The sequence below is a fragment of the Poecile atricapillus genome, chromosome 4 (genome assembly GCF_030490865.1).
Source record: "Poecile atricapillus isolate bPoeAtr1 chromosome 4, bPoeAtr1.hap1, whole genome shotgun sequence".
NCBI classification, from domain to species: Eukaryota; Metazoa; Chordata; class Aves; order Passeriformes; family Paridae; genus Poecile; species Poecile atricapillus.
The window spans coordinates 2,128,689-2,151,069 of NC_081252.1; the positions used below are offsets into that span (position 1 = coordinate 2,128,689).

Here is a 22,381-nt window from a genome sequence, read left to right on the forward strand (position 1 = left end):
CGCGCTCTGAGGGGAGCAGCGCGTGCCTGAGGGCAGGACTTTCCCGCCGAGCACCTGAGGGCAGTGCACGTGCCCTCGGCTCGAAGGCCACGTGACGGGCGCGTGAGGGGCACGTGAGCGCCCCCTGCTGGTCACTCCCGGCGCGAAGGGTGCCGGGTGCCGGGGCACGAAATGGCCGGATAAAATCCCCGACCTTCTCCTCATCCTAATGTTTGAGACTAGAAATGTACTAGAGCACGACAGATTCATTCAGATCAATAAACAAAGTGAAGGCAGTACAGGAACTGACACAAGGGAAGCCTAAGAAAGCCTTGAAGCCCTGTGGCCTGGATTCACAAATGGAATTAAATAGCCAGACATTATACATCAAGTAGAAGGCAGTCAGCAAGAAACTACTAGATATTTATCCAATATTCTTTTGGCTTTAGATGATGAATTTTTAAACTGAGGAAACTCTCAATACTTGCCAATCTTAAAATGTCATTAATAAAAGAGAGCAGAACCATGGGGAAAGGGGCATTTTTGTTCTCACAAAGAGCATTTCAAGTGATTGAAATGTACTTCCTCACACTGCATATTAAAAAGGGTGCACAAAACATAAAAAAGGTGTACAAAACAAAGCATTTGCAAAGTGAACCTGACAGTCCTGTAAACCAAACATTCAAGTACGGAATATCAGACCCAGGACAGGCTTCTGCCCCAGGAGCTGAGGAAGCCGCTGGTGGCAGGCAGGGTGGGACACGCTCCCATCCCGATGGCACGGCACTGCTGCCCTGCACTGTCCACAGCCCGGAGCCTGCAGGCTCTGCACTGGCCCTGGCCAGGAGAACCCTCCCAGAAGGGGTCAGGAAAAGGACTGAGCAAGAGATACAGTCACAGAATGCCAGAACCACCAGAGCAAGAGATACAGTCCCAGAATCCCAGAACCACCGAGGCTGGAAGAGACCTGTAAGAGCACCAAGTCCAACCATAGACCCAGCTGTGTAACCCCTAAACCAATAAACCTCATCGCCCAGTGCCACATCCAGATGCTTCTTGAACACCTCCGGGGATGGTGAATCCACCTATTCCAGTGCCTGAGCACCCAAACAGTGAAAACGTTTTTCTGGTATCTAATCTGAATATCCCATTTCAACTTAAAGCCACGGTAAACACACAAACTGCTTCCCCAGCAGCAGAGGCCATCTCCCAAAGGCTGGCAGTGCAGTTCCAGCACACAGATGTTCCCCAGAGCAGCACAGGGGTGCACAGCCCTCGGACGAGCCGTGCCGGGTGCCGGGGGTGCCAAGCTCGGGCCCTTGGCCCACGTGTGCCAGGTGCCAGCGGGTCCCGGTGGGCCCACGGCGCCGCTTCCGTGCCTGGAGCTGCTGTCTGGAGCGGAACCCTCTCAGGAGCTAGTGCAGATCCAAAGCCTGTGAGAGGAGCAGATGACAGAGGTCAGGGCTGTGCCGGTGCCGTAGTGCAAGCCAAGCTGTCCGACTGACCGCGAGGTGCCCGGGCCAGGCTGTCACTCCGGCAGCAGCAGGGGTGCCACGGCATTTAAAATTCCTGTAAATAAGGCAACAGTAAATATTTCGCATGAAGCATAAACAGGTACTTTCACACACACACAAAAAAAAACCCCAAGCCATTTCACACAAAAAAAAAATTTAAAAGATTTTTAAAAAAACCAAAACCAAACCAAAACAAACCAAAACAAAACCAAAACCAAATAAAACTCAAAAAAAAAAAAAATTAAACTGAGCAAACAAGCAAACATTGCTGTATCCTGGTCTCCTGCCACAGATCCTATTTCAAGGGATGCTGCCCTTACAGTCCCTGACCTCTTAGCAAAGGGCTTGGCCCTGGCTTTCACTGCTGAATATTATTTCTCTTGGGAATGAGAGATAATGACACTGAAGTGATGGGAAAAATATTTATGACTCAGGAGGGCAACTACAAGATGGTTTGAAGCACTTTGCCCCTTTTAAACTCTCAAGTCCAGGGGAGGGAAACTACAGACCAAGTCTTCTTAAACCCTAGGAAGTCTCAAAGAACTGTTTTATCCTATTCTACTCTTACCAACAGCAAAAGCACCCTAAGGTGTTCAAGAACCACCCACCACCAAGTACTCATGGCTAATTTTAAAAAACCAAGTTGTGTTTAAAATTGTATCGTGACCATGGAGTGTCTGGAGAGCCTGAGTGTGCTGAGTGTTACATGAACATTGCAGACTCATGAAGTTTGAAAAACCATATTTGTCAGCAAACAAATGTCCTGGAGACTGGGTTGTGGAGCTGAGGGGTAAAGCCTTGCCACTGTTTGTCACCGGTCCCTGCAGTGTGCACAGAGCTCAGCTGCACAGTGAAGCCAGCACCCAGCTGTGACACACCTAGAGATATTTACCTGTAATCCTTCCCAGTACTCCTGCCCTTCCCAGGCCAAGGCAACGCAGGTACTCGCACAGTGGCCAGCTCAGCAAGTAGAGAACATTCCAGGCAAGTGTCTGTTCAAACACAAGGGAACTGGGATTCTGATGGACAATATTTACATCTTGCCCCAGCGGGTGCCTGGTTCTGGCACACCACCCTTGCACAGAACAGCACTGCAAAGTCTCAGGATGCTTTTCCCCCTTGCCAGGGAAAATGGGGCAATGTGCATTCAGCAGCAGGGAAAGGAGTTATTAGTAACAGAGCCTGGGGATGAGGAGGGAGCCCTGGGGCACAGGATCCTCTCTGTGTACCTGCATTTGCACCCATTGCCCACACAGTGAGTGTCACCCAGACATTCACTCACCCAGCCTCAGCATCTCTTGTAGAAGCTGCCAGCAAGTGTCCCAAAGATGGTAATAGTTTTGATCAAAATGACTGAGTTCACCAAAAAAAAAAAAAAATCACCATTTTCTTCCTTCTTTAGTTCCATTAATTATTATGATTAAAGGAACAAAGAAGAGGAAAAAGAAATCCAAAATAATTTCAACACCAAGGCCCAGCTCTAAGCTACTGAGCTCCCCACTCACACAATGCCTCCTTCTGAGACACCAGCATACAGCCTAGGCAGAGTGTCAGGGAGTCTGTGACACTCTGTGACCAAAGGACCTGTGGCCCAGGTGACTGTGGTGTTTCCTTCACCCTTGAAGTCATGCATAACTCCAGCAGAACAAAGTGCCCTGGACAGTGTTCATCCCGGGACAACTCACTAGGAATATTTTGCCTAATTAAATACACTCTGTTCTCCACAGCACAGCACATCTCTCGGTGCTGGAGAAATAATATAATTTCTTTTCAGTGAGATGGTCGTGCTTTTCCTAGAATGTAAATTAATTCCTGCAGGGAAGGAGAGCAAGGTCTGGCCCAAAGAGCGCTATTTGGCATGATCAGCTCTCCTTGCTGTCTCACAGTCATTCCTGCACAAAATCTGATGTGGCAGCTTGTTTGAAACTTGTTTATTGGGAAGAGGTCATAAGCTGAGCACTGTTCAGAACAGGTCAGGCTTCTGATTAAAGGGCGAAAAAACTGAAATGCTTCGCATGCATCTCCGAGACAGAAGCTTGATGAGGAGAGAGAGCTTGTTGTAGAAGAATGTTGCCAAGAACCTCACATGGCAGGCAGCAGCAGACTGCAGGACTGGTTAGAGCAGGGGAAGATTAAATAATTCTGCTGTCGGCATTAACAAATAGTCAGTGTTGTTCTTCTGTACTTCAGGACAGGTTCATGCTGGAGGAAAGGAAGAAATGCTCCTCTCGGAAAGGGAGATAATATGAAACTGTGTCAGCCCTGAAGACCTGAGAGTCAAAACAGATGGGGAGAAAGAAAAACATTGTGAAATGATCTGCAGAACAAAGGAGAGGCAGATCATCTGCCTACCCCTGGTCTTGTACCACCCCAGTGGCTGAATTCCCATGTCCTGAGCCCCAGCTCCGTGACTGTTTCCCCAAGGTCTTCCTTCCATCTGTTGTGCTTTTTGCAGTGTGTGGAGAAAAAGAAATTCAGGGCTTTGCTATGTTATGCATTGTTGCTCTTACACATTCCTGTCAGCTCCATGTCAGCTGTGCTGTCCCAAGCTTTAGAGGTTGCAGCCTCCAGCCTGGTGACGTTACCAGGCTGCTCTCAGAGCTATTGAACCGGAGCTGTCATGCACTCCAGAAGCACCAGGCAAACAGCCATGTGCTTCCTCTCCTCCTCTCACTCTGTCCTTCTCCTTCCAACTTCATTGTGACGCTATTCCAGGGAGCAGCCTGAAAAGAGAAATTCCTTGTTCCCCACAGTGCTGGTATAACAGTTTTCTTCTCGCCAACCTCACACACTCTCCTGGTCAAGCCCTGCAATGTCCTGCTGGGGGACTCTGAGTTATTTGCATCTGGGATGCAACAGCAAAACCATTTCAGGGCCCCCTGTAAATGCCAAAGTAACTGCAAGCCAGGAAAAAAGTAACTCCCAGATTTTCCAAGAAGAAGAAAATTTGTAGGAAACAAAGTAAAACATGAGAAATCAAAGGTCTCTGAGAGGCTTGAAACTCCACTAAAAAAGCAAAATCTGATTAATTTTTCAAGGATGATTTCCTGATCAACAGCTACACAGAGAAGGGATGGCCCAAGCTATTGAGTACAAATGCATGGTCCTTAGCTGCACTTTCCCTGGGAAGCTGTGCAGCACTTCCCAGGATCTCCTGCTCTCCTGGGGCAGTCCCCTCCCAGGAGCTGAGTTCAGCACTGCGTGCCCACACGATTACTGAATCGGCAGAGCTCTTCCAGGAGCTCTGACCCTGCATTCCTCAAAGCTCTCTCACTCCTTAGAGCGTTATGTCCCTCTAACCTAGAGAGCACCAAATAAATCTCTCCAGCTGTTAATTCCAGGCAGGCTCTTGCTGAGTGCTCCCTGGAGCATGAGGTGCTATTTTCTTCAGCGTACACCAGCCTTAACTGTACTATAACCCAAGCACTCCTCTGGTGAGAGCCTAGAGCTGGGAGCAGGGACCTCCAGCCCCACTGCTGCCCTGCAGGGATGACAGGAGTAAACCCCCAAACCTGTGGTCTGCTCTGTACAGTTCCACACAGGAGCCGGAAGATACCATTTATGCCACTTAAAGTACAATTGCTGTGTGTTACCAGTCGGGCCTCCAGCATGCAAAGCGCTGGAAATACAGGGAATTTTTAACAGATACTTAGCAGCCCTCAGGTGAGGCATTTATTACTAAGAAACCAGAAAGTCATAAGAAGCCCAAGTAAGGCAATAATGCTGCTTCTGACACATATGTTTTGCCTGCAGCCTTCCATGCAGTGCTTCTGAAAAACAACCAACTAACCAAGCATATCAGCATCCCACACAGCTCCTCGCCTCTTACAGTGCTGAACTTAGCCCTGGGGAGAGAACAGCTCTGGCCTGAGCCTGGGCCTGAGCACCCCAAACATCTCCTCTTTAACTACACTCCAGCCTGAGCAGGTTTTTTGCGAATTAACAAATCAGTGTTGGCTGCAGAAATTACAAAGGCTCCAAAGCAGTATCACCTTTGGAAAAAAACAACAAAAAAGTGTTCTACTCTAAAAATAAAGTGGGGAGGACACAGGAGAATTGCCCTCCCTCGTGCCTTTCCCTTCTGCTCTTTAGAACCACTTGAAGGACTTCCTCCTGCCCCCCCAGTTAAGACACTGCTCTCTCATGCACTCTCACACTCCCCCTGTCTCCCCATTGCAGTCTCCAGCGAAATGTCAGAGGAAAAGAAAAGTGACAAGCTCCCAAGAAACTGAATAGCTCATTCTGTTTGAATATCGCATTAACCCAAAGCTCTGCTGCTTCATTTGTCAGCTTTTTCAGCACTCTCCATCTCTGCAGCCCCCCTGACCCGGGCGCTCTGATTAGCCATGATCAATGGGCACATTTGTGGGAGCTCTGTGCACACTGCTGGACCCTCGGCCTCGCCCGCTCATGCAGATAATAACGGCTCTTCGAGTCACTTGCCCATAACTCCAAGCTTCATTAAACAGGGGGGATGTCACCAAAAGTCCCTTTAACTGTCTTTTCGTTTGCCTGTAAGGGAAAAATTGACAGTGCTGAAAAATGGGTTTTGGAATATAAATAACCCCTGGTTTGGGTGTTGTAGTGAATGTTCGCAGTTGCCTGAGCCCCCCTGCAGGAGCCTCCTCGCTGGCATGGGTGGGAGGAGAGGCTGTGCGGAGCGGGGAGACTGCACAGAACAGGAACAGCTTCCATAGGAATGGTTTTCCCAGCACAGAGCAGGCACTGGGCAGAGAGTCAGTCTGCTGCTGCTGGCACACTACTTTCCATCTACCCTAAAGATGAAATGAAAGTCTGACAAATATCAAGGGGAAAATAAGAAAGAAAAAACTATTTTCCCAAAGCAACAAAACCCAAACCCCACAATCCCCCAAACCCAACCTTTGCATTTCCAGGCCATGCCAGGTATTTCCCTGACAGGCTGTTCACAGGGGTCTGAACCCCAATTATGGTAAAGAACTACATAACTCCTTCTTATCTGCCCCCCCCCGGATGTCCAGGACTATTCTCCTCCGATCCCTGAGGAGCTTTCTCCAGAGCTCTGTACAGACCATCCCTCCACTGCCTCAGTGCGTCTGAGCCGGGAATGCTTTCCAACAGAGCCTTAGGGCAAGCCCTGCACCCCTTCCATCCCCCAGGAAAGTCTCTGAGTAGATCCCCCCATACACTTCAGCCAAGCGTTGTGCTTGTCCTGCTGTGGCACATTCCGTGACACAGACAGGCTCCCAGTGATTTCCATGGACTCCAGAGCAGGTTCATGCACTGTCACCTCTGCTGGGAAGAGCTACAGATCCAGGGCAAACAGGAGCCCCTTCCTTTGGGAGACTCCTGATCCCAGAGAGAATTTCCCTTGCCTCCAGAGCACAGCCTGCAGAATAAACCACTGTCTTTAAAACAAACACTCCAGCATCGGGCTTCTCATTAGCCCCAGACTTTTGTCCCCTTATTCATGGGAAGGAGCACCCCGGCCACGGAACAGTCGTTCCAGTGCTCTCCCTGAATAGGGTCTTGTTTCTCTGTCGGAGCCCGCGGCCCTGCTGGGCTGAACTCCCCAAACTGCAGCGATTATTCTGGCTGAAACAAGACAGAGAGCGCATCGGGATCAGGCCACAAAGACTCCAATAAAGGCAACAAGCACATGATAAAGCCCCGTGACAACTGATCCTTACAAAAGGCTGTCCTTGCGGAGTGATGTATGGCAAGAGTTTTCGGCCCGGTGCTCCCTGCTTTATCCGGATCCAGTCAGCCCTGAAGCTGAGATGATTTCTGTGCTGTGCTCTCGTTTTCTCCCTCCTGGCAGTACTGCCCACAGGACAAGGGACAGACTGACAGAGGCCAGCAGTCTCAGCAGGGGCACTTCTATCCCAAACCTGCCCCTCCTGTCCTGCTGTAAAAGTCAGGGAAGATCTGAAAGGAGGAGCAAGGGGGAGGAAAGGAATGCTGGACACACACAAAAAAAGGGGGCAATAAAGATGACATGCTTGTGCAGTTTGAGGGAAGGCAGCCTGAATATGCAATGGGAGTGCAGCCTGAACCCCAACACCTGCTGGATGTAATGGACTCTGAAGTGTTGTTTCAGAATTAATCAAGTCATTTAAAATCATAGCTGTAGTCTCCATTCACTACTCCTGTGCATAAACGCACTGATCCCGATACTCATCCATGTCGGGTGACTTGAGCAATATATCACCATAATTGCCATTTTAGGGCTGCAAATTGGAGCTAAAATAACCAGATGCAAAAGAGATGGCCATATCATACTCTCAAGATGGATCTACAAAGTTCAAGGAGAGTTCAAGCATGGAAGAGGCAATAGAGAGGGGTCAAGTGTAAGGAGATTGTTCATGTTCAAGAGGAATTAACTTTACAAATATATTGTTTCTGAGGTGGTAATTGTACCATCTTACAGCTATTCATACCTCATTGAATCTTTGCATTCTTCTCAGCCATTAGAGTGATTGTTCCTCGTTGAAATAAATTTGATTTTGAAAAAATATTCTGTTTCAAAACTGCAACTGCAGTTTTACAAAACTGCAAATTTCCCCAAGATTTTCTGCTTGAAGAGAATTCCTTCTGAAACCCCAGAGCACAGAACCACGTATGAGATCTTCAAACTACAGGTTGAGCACCCATGAGAGTAACAGAACTCGGAATTTGAGATCTCATCAAAAAGAGCCTTTAAAGCGCTGCTCTCACCCAAAATAATACATTGTGGCTGTGGGCCTGGGAGCTTGGAAGTATTCAAACACTTCAGCTACCATGGATTTTGCGCTTACCAACACAGAAATGCCTTTCAGCAGTCAAGGATAGTATTTTCCAAACAACTTGACGAACAAAAGTTCACATAAGAGCCAAGTCAGTTGTTCTCTGAAGAAATCAAGTGACAGAGCATCAAGGCAAGGACTGTAGGAGCAGGAACAAACTGTCCTGCCTTGTTTGGCCAAGGCTTACAGCCAGGTGATGCCCCACAGGAATACAAGCACTCCTGTCCTCAGAAGTCCTCAGCAGTCCTACACACCTCTGCAAACCAAAACAAAAGGCATTCCAATCAGATGTAGGGCAGGTGCCTATGGAACTTTTAAGCCTCTCACCAGCACCAGTTCAAGAAATTGCTTATCTTTTACACTGTAGAGTCAGGTGAGCACATTAATTTTGTTCCTCTTCCCAGCTTCAAATTGCACTATTTAAAGTCTGATTTCAGCTTATTACTGAACCACCCCCAGACCTAAGAATTCCTGGCAGAGTCTACTAAGTCACCTGCACAGCCAGAGAAAACGCACTTCCCGTTGCTCCTGTAAGGCTGGGTAAGTGTCCCCTGCAAAGCTGTGATTCCAGCGTGCTGCTGCTACACCCCCAGCAGACAAAGGGGCAGCTTCCAGCCCTGTAAATCAGCCTAGCACCATTGTGCAGGGAGAGCCGTGCTAATTCATCCTGCGAGGAGCCGGTGACCTGAGCCCTCCCCACAATGGCAGTACAGAGAGCTAATGTGCTATGGGTTACTTGGTAATTCCTGCAGCATAATTGGCCAACATGGAAACGGTAGGAATGACTGAAGTTCATAACTAATTGCAGCCATTACCGAGACAGCATTATTTATGATAAACTGCATGCACTGGGCCTGATTCCGATTTCACTCACATCTCATTCCAGGCAGTTGTTTGACAGGTAGCTGGTGATGTTTCCCTGCTGGAAGAGGCTAACCCTCATGGCTACAATTGTGTTTTCAGCATATCAATTCTACATCATGCTGAGAACACCAGGAAAGCAAGGGTTTTGGGGCTTGAACTCTAGGCTGAGGGGAAAGAAGTCTGCATTTAACTTGTTCTTTGATTGCCTGACAGCAGAACTCTGCTAGCCCCTTCCTGGTGCTTCAGGCAGCCTGCTGACCTGTCTGCTCCTTTACTCCCATGCTTACCTGGCTGTCAGGTCAGGTGGGACTTCTGCAGCCTCACTTGACAGGTTCAGCACTGGCAATTACCTGTGTTTCAAATCCTCACGTGCTGCTTTGTATGGAATGGGAACAGAGAAGGCGGATTTCCTCGAGAAGCTTACATGCCATTTACAGTTCAAAATAAATGGCTTCCGTTTCCCATTTCTTCCAGAGGTCTGGCTGTTTGGTTTCAGCAGGAGTTTTTAGGAAGTGGCCTCCCTTGGAAGTCTGTTTTCAGCTACTGGTGCTCAGCACAGAAACCCAGCTGGAGGGAAGGCGGCTCAGGGCAGCATTACTTGGGTACTGTCCTAAACGCGGACTCATACACAAACATACAAGAATGTGTGTGTGCACATACATAAAATGTATGTAAATCAGGTCTCCATAAAGCGCCCCAGTTGGACACACTCATTACATTTGATCAGGCAGGTCAGAGCCTGGAGTCCCTTGCATGGAATGAACAGTTCCATATCTTGTCTAAAAACCATCATCTGCAAATGGTAATTTTTCGCCACCTTTCATAAACACCAGCAATAGTGCAGCCCTCTCTCCCCCTCTCTTTTTCTTATTCAGGATATCAGGCAGATAAGAGTTATCAGTAAAGGTCATCCTCAATTTCTGTACAGAAATGATCTGTCTCCGGTATGTAATAAACATTTATCCATGCCTTTATTAGCTATATTGGATCTGACAGTTCTGTTAAACCATTTTCTTTCATTTTGCTAGGTCATGACGGTTAATGCTGCTAAAAAATCTCATCACTGCTTTTGATCACTGTATTGTCTTCCCAGCGTTAGCAGGATTTTGTAAAGGTAAGCACTGGCTGGAATGACCTATTAAAGTTACAGCCCGTTGAGCTCCTGGCTTTTTTCTCCCCACAATAAAAAGCGAAGGAGTGCAAAACATAAATTCTACTCCCGGGGTTATATTTAGTTGGGCAGCTGACATTTAGGAGAGCAGCCACTTCAAGCCCACTTTGCATCGGTTTCGCTCCATCTTTTTCACATCCTCGAGTGTCTGAAATGGTGCTGGGAGCCACAGCACGGCAAATGAGCACAATTAGTGGGACCAGGAGGTGATGTCCCAGTTAACCCCCACCATGCCAGCAGCATGTTAGGCAGCTGCTCAGTAAGCAGTGGCTCAGTATAAAGCCACAGGAAATACCAGAGAGTACAAAGACCCTGCTGAGCCTTCCCAGAACTGGGATCTGCAAAGGCAGCAAGAGGAATGCAGCTCCCTCTCGTGTACCTGGGCAAGGTACATGGTCAACGCACATCTGCCAGCCTCTGGAGGAAGTTCAGTGTGTGAGTTTAACCTGCTGCTCCATGCAGTAAGCAGAGGGCCCCTTAGCCTGCTGTCCTGCCAAGCACAGCAGCCAAAAACAACAGGCTCACAAGGTACAGGTATCCCTTGTTATGGCTGGCAACAGAAACCTGTCCTCAGAAGGAGCCTGCACTGAGTTGTGAACAGCTTGCACACAGTCACAAAGCCCAAAAGACCACTCTACTGAGGGCAGAACAGGGCAATATGGGGATACTGCAGCCACAGTGGCTACCTTAAACATCTCTAGCTAAGAAGTGCCTTCTGCCTGCAGCCCTGTTTTCAGACTGTAACAAAGGCTTGAGATCAGTGGTACAAGAGAGCCTATCATTTCTTTCTGTAAGCAATATATGGCTTTTCAATTTCCTCAAGCAGCCCCTTGTCAGCCCCTTAGTCGCCAGCAACAACCCACACTGTCCTGTTCTCCTCTCCAGCTGTACCCAGCTGTAGTTTCACCAACTTCCAAAGGAAAACGGGAATGGATGACTGCAGCTACTCACAAGAACAACAGCAAAATATTTTCCTGGTCTCCACGACAACAGGCATATCAAAGACACAAATCTCTCTGACTGCTTCTCCCCACGCTCTCCATCTCCCTGTGCCCTGCCCGTCTGTGCTCCCCACTGTCCATCTGATATGTACCTGCGGCAGCAGAAGACCTCCTACCTTCCTATAAAAATGACTGCCAGCCTTGTATACACAGGGGCTGGTGTCCCTGCTGCCAGGACCCTGGTCAGCCCCAGGGAAATGCAGCAATTCCCATCCCTGGCTTTCCTCTTGCCAAAAATACCGCAGCTTCCGACAAAGGAAGATCAAGGGTGTTAACCCTGCCGCCCCAGCTGGCCCAACCCAAACCTTGCTCTCGGTACCCACGTTCCAAGGGAGAGGCCTCTTTTCCTTGCTCCTGGGTGGCCACCCAGTGTCAGCAGCTCCCTGTGATAATTCACGAGCAGGCGCGGCCAGTGCCGAGGGCTCAGCGGCGGGGACTGCTCAGGCTCCATTATCCTTCTCTCCAGCCCAAGCTGCAAGGGCAGACAATAGACACACAGCCCCAGAGACGCACTCTGACCCCGATGCCTCGGACCACCAGGCTGCTAAACAAGGGGCAGGACCCCTGTGGTCATGGGAATCTCCAGCCTGTGTTTAAAATTAACTGTGTTTGTTGGTGAGCTTGGCCAAAGCTGGCTCTAACACTTCCAGGTGTACACTCTGCAAGATATTCTCAATCTGGATACATACAGGTGAGCACAAAGAGAGGAAGAGAGAATGCCTCAGAACAGCGTTTGGATGAGCAGCCACTGCCTGTGATTTTTCTTGTATAGCTTTAGTTTAGCTAGTAAGTCAAAATTTGCTACTGAGCCTTTTCATACTACAGACAGGCAAATCTGTGCCTTGTTGAGGACAGCAGCTTAGGCCCAGGGCTCTGTTTGCTGTGCTCTGCTTAAATCTGCTAAAACACAGTGAAGTGCTTTCTGTTGGCTGGGAGCAGCTCACATGCTCCAGAGAATTCACGATCAGCAGCCAGCTTTGACCAGCTCACCTCGTACAGCTCCTCCTCTGCACATCCCAGCAGGACTCAGAGCGGGTTGTGTAACAACTGGTTTGGAAGGGCCAGTTCTTCCAGGAAGATGGCAGTCCTGATTTCTCTATGAGCAAGCAGATTTGTGCAAAGAAATGAGAACACCTCATGGACCAATTTGCCAAGTTGTCTTTACAGTGAGACATGTAACATATCTTACTATATGCTGATGGACTGGAGAACAAACACAGTGCTAAAAAGTAAAATGCATAGCCAGATAATGCAGCTGGTAGTTAATGGCTACAGTATGTGACACTTCACATCCACCGAGTCAACAATGAGCTGATCTGCCTTCCCTGCTTTCTGCTAAGCAGGTTGGCAAAGGAGAGTGGTTGATCTAGTAACATATTTAACACAACCTTGAACTGAATTACAAGCAAAAGCCAGAAGCTTGCCTCATTTTAATAGTTAAATCATTTATTTCTAGGACAAAAACATAAAAACATAACCCCCAATCCTGCCCTGAAGTCATTACCAGCATGATCTTCTATTTGAAGTCTTGCAAATGCTCAAGGAATGGCCCTTGTGATTTGGCCAAGGCAAACCAGGCACTCAGCAGCTCTACACAGGCCAGAGGAAATGCAGATCCCAGTATGAGAAGATTAAATTATTATGGCTTTTGCAACAGGGGGCACAACTGCGAGTGGCCCCCTTCCTCTGCTGACCAGGCTGTGCTCCTCCCTGCCGTGAGCACTCACTGTCACACCTAATACTGGCAGGCTTTGATAATTATAACATTGTCAAAATAATAGCAGGGAAGTTTCAGTAGAAACTCCATATTCAAGAGCCAGCTGTGCACAATCCCAGTTGCTTTTTCTAAGAAGATGCCTTCAAAAAGCAAAATTCAGCCTAGTTTCTGAGAAAAAAAAATAAAAATAAAAATAATTCCCCCTCACCAAAAGTAAAAGAAAGGAAAGGAGGTTATTGGACAGGAGAGGGATAAAGACATTATTACATGAGTTTACATGTATTATTACATGAGTTTAAATTTCTCGAAGTTCTCAAAGGCATTTTGGTCACTGCAAACAGAGAAGCAGGCCTTATATCAGAATAATTATCTTTGTGAGGTATACTGATTGCTCTGATCGAGCTGGAAGAGTTTGGGAGCTTTGCTCCCTCATTCACCCTCTTGCAGGACATTGAATAACCATTCAACAGCTCAAAGGAGATGGGACATAATGTGATTTATGGCAAAATGGTACTATTGCTGAAGTCCAAAAACTCTGTATTTCTTAGGGTTTTGGCAAACTTGCTGCTTTTTCCACACAAAATAATGGCTTAAGAAATGAAAGGAGAATGAAAAAGTCTGCTCCCTGTCCTCTTAGTCCTTTCTCTCTATTTCAGACTCTGTCATCCTGAGTTACCCAGGCTAAGGGCTTCAGAACTCTGGTGAAAAAGCCCAGCAAGGTGAATGCCATGCACTGAGGCCTCAGGGCACTGGAAGCTCCCCCTCTCCTGCACTGAGGGCACCCCTGCAGCCCACAGCCACTGAAGGGCTGAGCTATGGCACTCACACAGTCTTCACCTGCCTCTTCTGTGCTTTTTGCTCACCTTGGCCTCATTCTACACTTCAGTTTTCTTTCTGAAGTCCTCTGAATTCAAGTTGTTTCTCCAGTGCTTTACACACCTCTCCAAATATGTTGAGACATAAAAACTAGATATTTGTTTCTAGTTTCAGGAACTTTTGGTCAGTGGACTGCACTGAGCTGTGCTGGTCTGTAACTTCAGTCCCAAAGCACTTTTCACAGAGAGAGAGAGAGAAAAAGGATCAGAGTTTAAAACCACCTCAAGCAAAGCCAACCTTCACTCTCTCTTGCTGACACCTCTGAAATTCTAACGGGTCTGTATACAGTTCTTTAGTATAACTCAACTCACACAGTGCAAGTTACAGCCCAAAAGGCAGCTGATGAGGGGGAATCCCACAATATTTTACATCATTTGTCCTGAGCAGCATTTATACATTTCTAGGCCCTTGCAGGAGTCAGAAGAAGGTAGTGGAGGCACAGAGACCTACCTGTGATTCCCATAAACTGGGGATGTGTCTCTTCACTGGCTGGTGTCCTGTAGAATTATATATACAGCAAGAGAGACAAGAGCATGAATTACCAAGCAGAGAAATGCCTTCCCTGACTCTCATTTGCAGCGCATTGCTGTGTGAGCAAGGACCAGCACAGAAGATGCAGCACAGAACAAAACCCCACAGGACAGAGCTGGAGCCTCAGGCCAGAACCACTGGAAAGAGTATTTCTTGAAGGTGGGAAGCTACTGAGGGAATAACAATCTCTAAAAGAAATCAACAGAAATGAGCAGAGATGGTAGTTAACTGGATATGCCTAGGAGACATAAATACCAAAATAAGACTGGCAAGTCCTTCCCTTGCTTCTGGCAGTACTGCCTTCTTTGGGAGCCTTTGAAAAGTAGATCACAGTGCTAATAATCCATCATTTCCTCCCATGGACCAATCCAGATAATGGTGTCCCACCACCACCTCCCTGTCAGGAGACTAAAAGACAACAAAACATTAAATGCTTTTGAGTACACCCTGTAATTCCAGCAGAGTAAGGACAGAAATATATATATATATATATATATATATATCTTGCAAACAAAATATGTCTCAGCAGCACAGCCTCACTGCCCCAAAAGCACCAACCCCAGGCAATGGGTCACCTGCATGCCCAGCTCTTCCTGCCTTTGGCACCCCTGTGCCTTGGACAGCCAGCCTCCCACAGGAGGCCAAGGAAGGGGCTGCCTCAACCCCCAGTACTGGGAGTAGCACTCCCAGCTCAGGTCAAGAGAGTGGGAAGAGCCTGAAATCCCTGACAACTTTATTTCCTTCCCTCTCTCACCAGACTCTGCTCCTGCAATTTAGTTCTGAATTCCTGCCATGTCACTCACTTGCGCTTCAGGACTAACAAGTGGACATCATGATGCCTTGCGGAAGGAAAGGTATCAGCAGAGCATAAGGAACAAATCCAAGGGATAGAAAGCAAGGAATAAATTCCAATGTTTCAGCCCAAAACATTAAAGTCCTTATACAGCACATAGATTTTGAGGGGTTTCCTGGTTTTTTTGTGTCTTGGACAAGCAAGGGAGCAGGCATTTTGCTGAGAGCTGCTGAGTGTGGAAGGGCAACTTCAGGATTCGTACCCACAGCCCAAGTGTATCCCCAAGCTGGCTGCTCTCTCCTTTGGGAGGGGCACTGTGGGACAGGCAGGAGAGGGGGAAGGAGGGAGGCTTTTCTTTACACTTGTGCTGTGCTGAATGTGGACCATCTGTGCCCCCAGCTGGAGTGCTGGAGATGGTCTGGCACTTGAACCACACCATATTTACAGATCTAAACACAAATGGCTACTGCCTGATTGTTTCATGATTCATTAGTCAGACAAGCTCTCCTCTCCCGCCAGCACAGCTGTTACAGAGTAAACCTTTGTCACTTAATAGGCCTGATTATTACTTTCCATCAAAGGTATTGATCTGTGTCATCTCTACTTAAGGGAAAAGGGGAGAAGCGAAAAGGGGACCAAAATGTGTCGGGAAAACAAGAAAGGGGGGAAAAAAAATTCTGAAAGAATGACATTTCTCTGGTGAGCAGGGGCAGCGGTCAATGCGTCTCATCTCTCCTGCCTGTACTGTACTGGTGTATTCATTTGCCACGGTGCCGAGGTTACTCGTGGAGATGAAACGTCTCACATGATGTGGCGCTCCTTGCGCCGCACCAGACTGCTGCAGTCACACAATATGGCCATGCATATAATTGCTCGGCCAAAGACACTACGTGAATTAACAAACAGAATTTTTAAAAAAATAGAAATCAATTAAGACAAGCAGCAGAAGGTAAAATACAGGTTCATCTCCAAATGGCACTGCAGAGATTGATGGCGAGATGTGGGTGAGCAGCCCCAGGGCTGAGGCCTCGGCCGCCGTGGTCGGTGCCGCTCCCCCAGTTGACACCCGTGGAGAAGCTGGTCCTTTTTGTTCAGCGCACGGGCTCGGGTGGGATGTGGCTGTTACATCATTGCCATGCAGTGTTCTACCACAGCTTGAGAGCTCCTCGTTGCTCCGCAGCCACCTGCCAAGCTGCCATTGCAGCAATCCAGGGTTATTGTGGAATCACTCGCTCTGCTGGCAGGAGGAGGTTTGCATCAGCCAGACTGGGAGTTTCATGGGCCCTCTGACTCCCAGCACCGTTAACAGCAGCATTTTTGCTTCCTGCTGCATCCAGCATGCCAGCAACTGAGAAGGCAGTTCAGAGCCACAAATGTGGCGCTGGGGAGTGAGCAAGATTTCCAGCAAAGAGTTTCACTCTCCGTTTTCCTTGCATTTAAGGCATCATCTCTCCTGAGGCCAATTCCCAAAGCCCTAGGCCAGTTCTCTTTCAGACCAGGTAAAGGTCTGGGAGGTACAGGACAGAAAAGAGTAAGTGAAGCCTGCTTGGCTTGCACCCACAGCAGCACAACAGTGTGACAACTGGGATCACAGAAGAATAAAAGCAATAAATGTGTCTTCAGAGCCAAACACGGTATGCAAAACCAGTTTAGTGTTCCGAGTGCTGCGTCCAGTTCTCTCTCCCAATTCCAGAACAGTTTTGGAGCAGTCCCAAAATGACTGCTGCTCAGCTACCCCAGAACATGTTCTTTCTGAGTAAACCCCACTCCCTTTGTTCCAAATCTCAAGAGCTGTAGAGCAGGGCAAGGAATCATCCTGTAAATCCTTTTGGAACAGAGAACTCCAAGAGCCAAACACATTCCTAGGTAGTACAGTAGGCATTTTCCTCTCCCAGCACCTCTCAGGAGCAGTCTAGATGTACAAGGAGCTTGTCCTCAACCCCAAAGTGTGTTTTCCAAGCAAAGAGGTCAGCAGGACGTACCACAGGGAAGACCAGTCACTAAAGGCAAAGCACTGGTGAGAGAATGAAGGAGGAGTGGAAATGCACATCACTGCTGTGGAGACCTGCTCAGAGCACATGGTTTCCCCTGAGGTCAGCCTATCTTGGGGCCAGAACTGCCTGTCCAGCTGAGGTTGGAGAGGGCACTGACAGACAGCATGTCCGTGGACAGGGAAGCCATCCACACTCTCAGGAGAGGAGGACACAGGCATATGTGCAGCTCTGACATGGAACATTCTCTTCCCATCCAGTTTTCACCCAAAGCTCTGAAACAGACCAAAAGACGCATGACTGAATCCGTGCTCCTAGGGAAACCTGCCGTCTCCACCCCAGCATTTCCCCCAGCCCACCCAGGTCTCATCATGCTCCCTCTCTCCCCGAGGCACCCGCACTTTAGCCGCATGGAAAGGGAATTCAGAAGGCTGCAGCACGTGTCACCAAGCGAGAGTCGTGGCACACACAGTCCCTGGAAAGAGTAGCTTGGCAATCCTGCGTGAGCCGCGCTTCCCGCCAAGGCCCGGCGCTGTGCCGGTGCCAGGAAATCAGCCGTTCAGCCAGCAGGCACAGCAGCAGCCACGGACACGGAGCAGCAGAAGGGAGCCGTCAGACCCCAGAGACACACTTGTTCTCTTCTTCTCCCTCGCTACAACAAGGAGCAGGGGGCTGGGGGAGTGAGGAAGCAGTGAGATGCTGGAAATGTTAGCTTAATCCATTGATCTTTCCAAAGCATCAAAAAAGAAAAGTGCTTAGTCAGTGCTTAAAGAGAGACACAAGCCAACAGACTGAGATGATACCTTAGAGCTCAGGTTATGAGCCAAAACCTTCCCACTTGAGAGCTTCCTTGCCATGGAAAAGGTGCCCTTTTGACTCTGAGGCATTTAGAAGGAGGCTGAGTAACACCATCAGGAACAGGCTGTTGGGAACAATCCTGCAGCAAACAGGTCCTCACCATTGTCAACACTTCACTTCCTTCCCTTGGAGACCATCTTTGATTCCGGCAGTTGGTGACAAGACCAGAGCAAGGAGCCAGCGAGGGAGACGGAAGACACAAAAAACCCAAAACCAAACAACCCAAAAAACCCCAGCCAACCAGCCAGCCAATCAACCGACCCAACTTCCAGCCAAGTAGCTCTTAAAGCCTTAGCTTTCCAAAATCAGTCCTTTCCAGGGACTTGCTGAGATCAGGGGCTTATTAGTGATTTACCTTCTTGACCTCACTGATGCAAATCAGGAGCAATCATATGAGACCCACATCACACCTGCTGTCAGTGCAGCCCAGTAAGACCTTGCAGAGACCCCGCAGCATTACCAGCAACATCTCCTCAACTTCACTGCACAGCTCAGACAGCAGCTTCATCCTGGAATACATCACAGACTACATCTCAACACCCAGCATTATAGATCCTCCTTCTTAAGTCAGCAGGCACTGCTGGCTGGGATGGATTTCCCACCAACTTCCAACACCGATGCTCTCCCTTCCCTGATGTTCAAACAATCCCCCTGGACATCCTTGGCAGGCACCAGGGGCCCAAGGCCTGATGACATGACCTACCTGCCATAAGCATGGCTCTGACTTCTCTGCAAAAGGCAGCAGCAACAGCTTGCTGAGTCCCTCCCCAGATTTTCCATATAAATACCTAGATTGCTGCTAGTATAAATTGCAGCGGGGCTTTGTCAGGTTCCCTCTGTGAGCCTGGTGAAGTACTGCCCCTCGCAACTGAATTGTGTCATCAGCCCAGGACACCATCCCTGGGAGGGGAGGGAGGAAAGGGAAAAAGAAAAAAGGGAAAGCTTCAGGTCAAACGATTGATTACGGCTCTGAGTTACAGGGGGCTATTGATTTTTCATTAAACACCATGTACCGCTGTAAAGCAGAAAAAAAGTAATTCATTGATCCGAGCTGTGGGCCATGTTCACTTATTGGCTTCCTGCCACTTCCCATTATTCCCAGTTCTAAATGTATACTGAGGTCAGTTCATTCTCATCATTGCCTCCTGTCACCAGAAATGCCTCTCAGTAACTATTAGTTTAATCACCCCTTTCTTACAATGATAATGAGTGATAATATCCAGCATTATGGCAGATTCATGAATATTATTTGATGTATTCTGGTATTGCATTCCACAATGCTCCAGTTAAGGGTCTGTCAGTGTCTCCATTACAAAGCCCCCAGGCCTTGAACTTTATAAATCACTCCTCAAAATTTTCTGCTGCCAGAAGTAAAAAGCAGAGGATGTCTTGGTTCTGGAGAGAATACTGCTGGAAGGGAACTCAGCAAAGTCTTTCTGGCCACCTTTTAGCTGCAGTGAATGAGAGCTGGGAAGGGGAGGGGAAAAAAAGGGGGAGAAAGAAGAGGAACTTGGCCAGCTCAAGCTGCTTTTTCCAGTGGATTAAAATGCCATCATTTCACAAACAGGGTGATCTCGCTGTTCTGTTGGACGGCGATTCAGGGACAGGCACGCTCCTCTCCTACAGCTGATACCCAGGCAGCACTGCCATCCTGCCTTGCTGACAGTGACACTGGGAATTGAGAATGTCTGCTCTGAAGCCTTTGCCTTGTGTTTGATAACCTGCACTTCGAGGGTGCTGCCAGCGTAGGGCCAAGGGCTGGAACCCTCAGAGTTCAGTAGCAACTGCTCGGGTAAAACCTGGGCCTGGGAACAACAGCAAGTACAGCTTTAGTAAACAGTTTGTACCCGATTCCAGCCCAGAGATTTAGGGGGAAACTGGTCAAATTTGGGATTTACACCCACTGAAAACTTAATACAGTGACAAGCATTCCACAGAGATGTCACTGGAACTGGATGCCCTAAAAGCAACAGTAGGCTCTGAAGTGTTAATTTCAAAACTGAGCTGATGAAGATTTGCTGAGGCGAACAGTCATCAAGCAAGAGGAGGAAAAATAGATATGGCAGGATCCAAAACTCTGCTATGATGAGAGAAGAGAAATAAGCAAATACAAACTGCCTCTGAGCTGCCTCCAGCAGCACAGAATCAGGGCTGAATGATGTAATTGTGAAAAAAAGAAAATTTTTATAAAAATAGCTAGATCATAATTTTCTAATATTTAAAAATTTAAAATATTTTCTTTGTCACTAAGAAAGAAAAAAAAAAGCACAAAGGACTATCAAGTGGCCATGCATTTTAGGCTTTCTGTAGGCCTTCTTACACTTCGTGATTTTGTCTTAGTCTTGAAAGAACTGAAAGACTCATTCCAGGAGAAAACAGAGGAACACAACAGATGAACACCCAACTATAACGTAGCACTACACTAATTCAGTAGAATTACTCTCAGGTGGACACTACTCCAGCACCCACACACTGCTGGCAGTGCCAATAATGACTTTTCTCCACCACCATTTAGGGATGCTCCAAGGAGTCCAGCTCAAACTCTTACCTGGAAGAGCTTACAGACACTCATCCCCTGCACGTGAGGTTGTTGTCCAACCAAACCTGCCCGTGTTGTTACACGCAGGCCGGGTTTGGCCTCTGTTGCTAAAGCCTCGAGTGTGTGCCTTTGTCACTTAGCCTGGAGGTGCCAGTGCCACCCTCCCCATCAGGGTTCCATCCCCGCCACGGCCACCACCAGCAGCCACTGCTGGCACGGATGGAACAGGCACAGCCACAGTGTGGGGGGCACCCACAGGGCCACCCGGCCCAGGGAAGCGGCTCCCGGGGACAAACTCCAAAGGAGCAGCCAGAGCAGGACTGAAGAGTGTCCCCTTGCCCGCTCCAGGAGGAAGGGACCCCTGGGAATGGACATTTACACCAGACACCCGAGGGAGTTCTCTGTTTCAGCAGGGGTCTCCAGGCCCCCCCAGCCCTGCTGGAAAGCGAGTCCCAGCTCCAGGCACGACAGCAATCACTCATTTGCTTCCCTGCATTTCCTCGCATGAGGTGGCTTTTCCAATGTGTTCCAATACGCTGCCTCCCCCTGAAGCCAACCTCCTGCCCAAGCTCTTCACAGTTTGTGGTGAAGTAGCGGATGAAGCCTGCTAATTCCTGCTTCTGAGTCCAGAGCCTGTTTGTGAGAGGTCAAGTGGGGCTCAGAAGGGCCATCTGGATAGAAAAGGAACAGCAAATTCCCACTAGGAACTTGCTTTTGTACCACAGGGCTCTGCAGAGGGAGAGGGAAGGGTCCTACGCACGAGGCAGAGATGATGGCCACTGTAAGTGAATTTTAGTGAAGAAAACAGCTAATGGGTGGGTTATAGGGTGTTGGAATAAGGTAGAGAACAATGGCAGGGACAGAAGTGATCAGCCTGAATGCATCAGGTGCAGCCCAGAGAGAGTTCTCCATTCTCAGAGGATGCTGCAGGGATAAATAATACCTTTTCTTACCAGGCACATAAACAAAAGAGCAGCATGTCCATGTCAGGTAGTTATATGGCTCCTATTATCAATAAGCACTTGGCAATCTCTGCTGTGTTTATCCTCACAACACCCTGACGAGGGAGGGAAAACCAGTCTTCCCAGATGGAGCAGGTTTGCCAGGATAGATCTTGATTGTGGCAGGGCAAAGTATCTGTGAAGCCAAGGAGAGCAGGACCCAGACTGCTGGAGACACTTCAGCCTCAGGATATCACTTGGGAGTCAATGTACAAATACATCTGAGGATTCTGGCCTACCTCAAGCTCACACCAGGAGCCTGCAGCAGGGCTGACTTACCTGCCATGTTCTCTGGGAAATGTTACTCTCATGCCTGCTAAGACAAACAGGAATGAGAGGAGCATCCTGCACCTGCAGGGCACTGCCACAGCCTCCCAAGAAGTTAGAGAGAGCTCAGAGCTGTTATTCTGGCTGCCCAAGCACTCCTCGTCTTCCAGAAAGCCCCATGCCTGCAGGAGCCAGGTCATTTAAAATGGATTGGTTGATGCTATTACAAATCACCCTAGGAATGAAGCTCTTACTGGCAAGACCTGTTTATTCCCCTAATATCCCCACCTTGTGCCAAATAAACAGCGTTGATGTCACATCATTTGCAGGGAATAGAAAACCTCTGCAGAGCTGCAACCAACAGCCCTCTCTTGTGCCAGGACATAGCACACATCCCGGGGTAATAAAGGCTTCATTTCATGCTTCAGCTCACCTGGGCTGAGGCTGGGATTCAGCAACGTATCCAGACTCAGCTCTGACTCCACAACAACTCCCACCTAGTCTTGCTATTAATG

General features: G+C 48.4%; 1 long non-coding RNA gene across 1 annotated transcript; it reads right to left on the reverse strand.

The window, feature by feature from the left end:
• Positions 1-425: 425 nt before the first annotated feature.
• On the reverse strand, positions 426-14,377 carry LOC131579029 (uncharacterized). The gene is made up of 4 exons (XR_009277621.1): positions 14,337-14,377; positions 12,284-12,389; positions 3,575-3,763; positions 426-1,412 (listed from the first exon to the last, which is right to left on the reverse strand). It is a non-coding gene; the product is annotated as an uncharacterized LOC131579029 (long non-coding RNA).
• Positions 14,378-22,381: the final 8,004 nt, after the last annotated feature.